This window comes from Tupaia chinensis, unplaced genomic scaffold, assembly GCF_000334495.1.
Source record: "Tupaia chinensis unplaced genomic scaffold, TupChi_1.0 Scaffold000265_1, whole genome shotgun sequence".
Classification (NCBI taxonomy): Eukaryota; Metazoa; Chordata; class Mammalia; order Scandentia; family Tupaiidae; genus Tupaia; species Tupaia belangeri.
The window spans coordinates 561,815-568,594 of NW_006159745.1; positions in this window are offsets into that span (position 1 = coordinate 561,815).

Genomic DNA, 6,780 nt, shown 5'->3' on the forward strand with positions numbered 1-6,780 from the left:
GTGGGAAAGCATGAGTGAATGACTATGAAAGAGAGATCGTGTTCAGTAAAGACCAACTAACTCTCACATTTTTGTATAAGCTCGCTTTGCCTGCCAAAAAAGGCCAAACATGAATCTTTTTGTACAGGATCCTGAATATTTTGCAGATGGATTTCTAATCAGTGTTACATAGATATTCTTTGTAAAAATAAGTCTTATAACTTAATGTAAGATGTAATTCACATATTTATAAACCATTATGAATGTAAAAGATCATAGTGAGTAGAATATTCTCCAGTTTTATATGAAATAGGGTTTTCTGTTTTTCACTTAAGTAAGAATACACCACAATTCTTGGCACTAAAAAATACATTTTGTTTGTGTTTACTTAAATATTATGAGGGTATATGAGCCTTTCAATAAAGAAAATTATCAGTTGAAATCTCCCGCTATTTTCAGTGAAATACTCAAAAGCTATCATCATGTGGTCTTGATGTGGGCAGATGTTAGAATAAAATTTTATGAAAAATAACTCTATTTTAAAAATACATAATATGTCAAGATTATCACAATCATAAAAAGATCAAAAGACAAATGTACAGAAATCTCCAAAATTTTTCTTTTTTTAACACACACACAAACTTACACACATACATACACACATGGTGCTGGTCCAGTTGATTTTTTACTGAAATTCTTTGTACTCTTTTTGTATTCATATCTATTTTCTCATTATACCACTAGGCCTTGTAGTCTGCATTTATTCACATTTGTCATTTAAAAAAATTTGTTTGTTAATTCTTTTTTTTTTTTTTTTTTGAGAGAGAGGTTTTTGCTATAGGGCGCGTGCCAGACAGGCAGAGAGAGACAGACAGAAAGCGAGAAATCACCCCCTGGGGGGATGACCATGCCGCAATCTCTTCTCCTCCATTCTCCTCTTGGGATCTTGGGTACGCACGCACACGCGCCCGGCATGAGTTTTAAGCCACCGGGTCCGAGACACGAACTGCGGTCGACTACGTGAGAGTCCAGCGACATAGCCATTATGCTAACTGCTGATCTCTTGTTTATTAATTCTGAAATCTATATTTTCTTTGCATCTCTCTTTATTAACTGGTTTTCATCTTACATTAAGAATCACATTTTCTTGTTTCTTTGTAAGTTGTATTAATTGCTTGTGGTTGCATATAAGATTATTCTAAAATTTAGTAAGTTAGAGCAAGGAATATTTGTCACTTCTTACATTTTATGAGAGTCAGAAATTTGAATATGATTTGGGTATTTTTGACTCAGGGTATCTCTTGTATGTTGCAGTCATGCTGACAGGCAGGGCTACAGTCATGTAAGTAGGATAATAAAGAGCCGTTTACCAACAACAGTTCAAGTCCTGGACCTGCTTGAAACTCATACCAGGTATGTGTGCATGTGTGTCCAAACTCCTGAGAGGGGAATGGGGGAGAGGGGATTATGGCATGGCCATCTCCCTGAGAAGAAGAATTTCTTACTGTCTCTATTTCTCTCTTTCTGTTTCTCCAGCAAGTGCATGCACTGTATAGAAAAAAATTCTCAAAAAAATAAGTAAATAAAATAAGCAAATAAAGATCTACGTCAAGTTTACTCATTTGATTATCGGCAGGAGGCTTCAGTCACTTGCTATGTGCCCCTGGGCATCTAAAACATGATATGGCAGCAGGATGACTTTAGAGTTAGTTAGTTCAGAGAAAGAAAAAAAGAGTGATAGAACATCCAAAACGGAAACCACAATTTGTGTAACCTAATTTCAGGTGTGATATGCCATTATTTCTGTCATTTCTATTTATCAAAAGCAGATTGCTATGTCTAGCCCACACTCACGGGGAGATAATTATACAATGGTGTCAATTCCAGAAGGTAGAAATCAGTGGGAACTATGTTAGGAGCTAGCAATTGCATGTGTGTAGCTGTATTTAAATGAATGATGGATATTTTAGTGTTTTGTTTTTGAGGAATCCCTTTATTTCCTTTAGAGACTATTGAGTTTGTTTTGGTGGGCTGATATTTATTGTTTAATCAATTTTATCTTTTTATAGTTTTGTAGGTAAGGGTTACCAGTAGCCTTTTGTATTGGGCTAAAATAACTAGTTACTCCTGATTATTATATCTTTCTAGGGTCTCAATGCTCAGGGACTTCAGGAAGGTCTCTCTATTCTAGCATAATAGATTTCCTGAACTTTTGAGAAATGTTAGCTCCCACATACCTAAAATACATGCTTAACCTTATGTATATCTATGTTGACTCATGTGCTAATGTGGATTCCATGTACATCTATTGTACAGTTTATACTATTGATATGGATATCATGGAAAATAGCCTATCTTACATTCTTCACATTGTCATTTTTTCTATGTTAAAAATATCATTGACATAAAGTGAATTCAAACAGAGATACCACATATTTGTGTGATGCTTCCTTTTCATAATGATTAATGGTTTTGATTAAGAGGAAGAGGAATAGAGAGAAATTATAACTGAGATAGTCAAGAGAATGAAAATAATTTGGAAGTTAACCTTTTAGTCTCTGCTTTCCATCCCAATAATATAATAAATGAGATTTTTATTCAACTATATTACCTTTATAATATGAAGCAGCATATAGCTTTGCATAAATTGAGGCAAATAGAACATAGCCAATATCCAATGAGTGAAGGAAATTTTTCTGTAGGACAGTTTTGAGGAATTGTTCTGATACCTGCATGTGAATGTATATTAGCAGTTTTATCAGGTTTTCAACATATTTGTACATTTATTCATTGTTTTTTGTAGCAGTAGAGTAGTAAAAACACATCAAAAACAAAGTAATAAACATGTTCATAAACAGATTATTGATGCCATTTTAGGGAACCAGCAGTTAGCGTAATGGCTATGTCGCTGGACTCCCACGTAGTCGACCGTGGTTCGCGTCCCGGACCCGGTGGCTTAAAACTCACGCCGGGCGCGTGTGCGTGCGTGCCCAAGATCCCGAGAGGAGAATGGAGGAGAAGGCGTGACCATCCCCCCGGGGGGTGATTTCTCGCTTTCTGTCTCTATGTCTCTCTCTGTCTGGCGAGCTCAAGTGCCCTATAGCGAAAAACCTCTCCAAAAAAAAAAAAAAAAAGAAAAGAAAAAAGAAAGAAAAAAAAGATTATGATGCCATTTTAGAACATTTCTGATATTATTCAAATGCTTTGAAATTAATTTCAAGGTTAATGAATGCATCTGGATTTGTTGAGGCTTTTAAGAATCATATCAGAAAAGTCTCAGACTGTATTTAATATGGATAGTCAATTATATTTATAATTGTAAAGTATTATCACAGTTTAGAAATAGGTAGCACATCTATCTCAGAATAGATATCTTTACAACAATTTTCTTAAATGTCAAGAAGCAAACACGAATTCTACATTATGGCAAATTTCTATTTATTATTACTTTTTTCTCAAAAACAAAGTTAACATTTGTGGAACTGCAAGGCTTTATTATTCTAAACACAGAGCAGAAGGAACATTCATGAAGAGTGCTGGAAATGCTAGATAAGCTTTTAGTGACGGGCAGCGCCAAAGCTAGCTGTATTTAAGTTATCTTGTATGCTTCCTTATTATTTTGCCTTGTTGTTGCTAAAGGGGAAATCTATTAACTGAGAGGAAAATTCAGACCAAAGAATCAATTACTTCCCTTTCTATATTCATCATGATAAGTTTACCTGTTTTGTTTAGCATGAGGACACAGGTTCTAGTATAAATCATTTGAACATTCAAAAATGCTTTGCCTTATATAAAATGAGATATTGGTGACTGCAGCCACAAATGTGCTGAATAAAAGACATATGCGAAATCACTTCCCTCTTACCAAATATACTCTTCACTCTGCCCCTGCTGTGCTAGTCCTGAGTTATTCTGGAGATTGGCTCACCAGCTGGGCTTTATTATACCAATTAGAAAGGTGACCTTTTACAGTAACCAGTGACTTTTTTTTTTTTCCAATGAAAAAAATTGTAAAGCTGACTATGCGGAGCATTTCAAATGAACAAAGAAGTCAAATAATACCATTTTAGGATATAAATCTGCAGTTTTACAACATATTTCCATTTTATCACGTGTGAGTTGCATTGATTTCATGGAAATAGACATAAAGTAGACACAAAGTAATAGTTACACCACCTTCCAAAGTCAGTACTGTTTTATTACCCTTATGAAATCACAATTGCTTTGGCTCTTTTTGAAAAAAATATAAAATAATATGATCTAGGATTTAAGAACAAGCATTTTATTGCAGAAAAGTTATTCCTCCATTCAAAAATATATGAATGTCTCTTGTATAATGTTTTTTTTAAATTAAAATTATTAGTACTTATTCACTAATGAGGTAATTTAGGAGTTCTCATTTTGGAAATGTAAAAATTTGAAAAGCTTTTGTTATTCTCTGGAGAACCATTGTTTCATGTCCAAAGACCCAAACATAATTGTTAAAATATAATAAAGCATATTTCTAGAATAACATAAGAGATTAGAAGAAAGCTTTGGGTTGAGCTTTCCCACTTAAAAGATGTGTGACCTTGATTAAATTATCCAATCTTCTCCCAGCTTCATTTTCTTAAAATAAAGTTAATAATTTCAGTATCACAGAGCTATTATAAGGATTAAGATGAGATAATCTATGTGAAATATTTAACCCTGACTGACACACAGTGAATGCTCAAATATTTGCTGAGTGGATGCATGGATGAATACTCTTGCCAGATTGAATCACTAAATCACTTTTCATCACCAGAAAAAGGAAAATGACAACCCCCTCCCCCAACCTCAGGTCATGTTTGTCAACCTATCTATAACTCCTTACGGTCTGAAATGACTTTAGTTAATCATCAGCTTTATTTAATAAACTTACAATTCTAAGCTCTAGTTACATGTTACATACCCCAAATTCCAAACTGTGAAGAATACGCAATTTAATGTGCAGAGCAATATATGTAAAAGTGTATCAGTTAAGTTGGATACTTTTTTTTAAGGGGTTTTTGCTATAGGGCACGTGCGCTCGCCAGACAGAGACAGAGAGACAGAAAGCAAGAAATCATCCCCCAGGGGGTATGTCTATGCCATCCCTTCTCCTCCATTCTCCTCTCGGGATCTTGGGCACACATACACACGTGCCTGGCATGAGTTTTAAGCCACCGTGTCCAGGACGCGAACAGCGGTCGACAACGTGAGAGTCCAGCGACATAGCCATTACACTAACTGCTGGTCCCAAGTTGTATAATCTTCATATTTAAAATGCTGACCAAAAATATGAGTATTCCAAAATCCTTTACTAATTATTTTTCTATATTGTTATCTAATACAAAATTTATGGACAAATTTCTACAATTAGAAGTATGTTCTAAAAGAAGAAAACGGAAAGAACTGCCATGAAAGCTGAGTTTAGATTTTAATATTCTCTATTTTTTATAGTTGTATGATTTTGGACAACTTAAGTTTTTCTGAGACTCATCTTCCTCATTAATTGAAGCTACTGAGCAATAACTTAGATAATAACTTGAAAGTCCTCGGTGAATCAGGAAACACTGCTCTAGCTGCAGTGTCATGACACCCTCTTGCATCATTGCCAGAAAGGCATGTAGCCATCTCCATTCTGATTTCCAGATCATAAGTGTTGGGCAGTGCAATGGGCTGTCACAGTCAACTTTCCTTTTTGTTCTGTCCTACTTCTTTCTATATCCTGGTCCAAGAAACTCTGTCCAGGAACTTGACATAGAACTTGAGATCCTGAAGAAGGAGCTATTCTAATTCAATGAACCGGTACACACCACTGTATTCATATATAGAATCTTAATATCTATTTATCTTCAGATTATTCTGCCCTTAGTTCATGTTTTTCAGCTTATACATTATTTTTTTCCAATTATGCTAATACTAAGTACTATACTATTGCTTACAACATCCTCAAAGGAAAGTCAATATGAGGTAATTCACCTTATCATCAGAAAGATTATCTGGAGGTGACTCCCGTAGATGTAATTATTTTTATGTGCCTATATACTCATATTTATAGATTTCAAGTTCTGTGATGGCAAGGATTATATTCTTTCTAAAAGTAAATTATCATTATGTTCATAGCAATCAAGGTAATACTATGATAAGTACATATTGATTGAAATAAAAGGACAAAAAAAGAAAAGAATTATGAAATTAGTTATATAACTTGTCAAAATAAATGAATGCTTATGAAAGAAAAGATAGTTTACCATATTAACAGAAAGATAAAAACCACATTATCATTTCAATTGATGCAGAAAAAGCATTTGACAAAATACAACATTCCTTTATGATTAAAACTCTTAGGAAAATTGGCATAGAAGAATTGTTTTACAGCATAATGAAAGCCATCTATGAAAAACCTATAGTTAACATTATACTGAATGGGAAAAAGCTGAAAGCTTTTCCACTAAAAACTGGTGCAAGACAAGGCTGCCCAGTTTCTCTGCTCCTAATCCAATTTTAGTATATGTGCTGCTGAAGCGAGCACTGCTCCTATTCAATATAACACTGGAGTCCTAGCCAATATGATCAGACAAGAGAATGAAATAAAAGGCATTCCAATAGGAAAAGAAGAGCAGAAATTATCTCTGTTTGCAGATGACATGATTGTATACATAGAAGACACAATAGTACCCATGAGAAAACTTCTTGAAGTAATAAATGCAAACAATAAAGTGGCAGGATACAAAATTAACTTACAAAAATCTATAGCATTTCTATAAACAACAAACAGAGACAGAACTGAAGAAA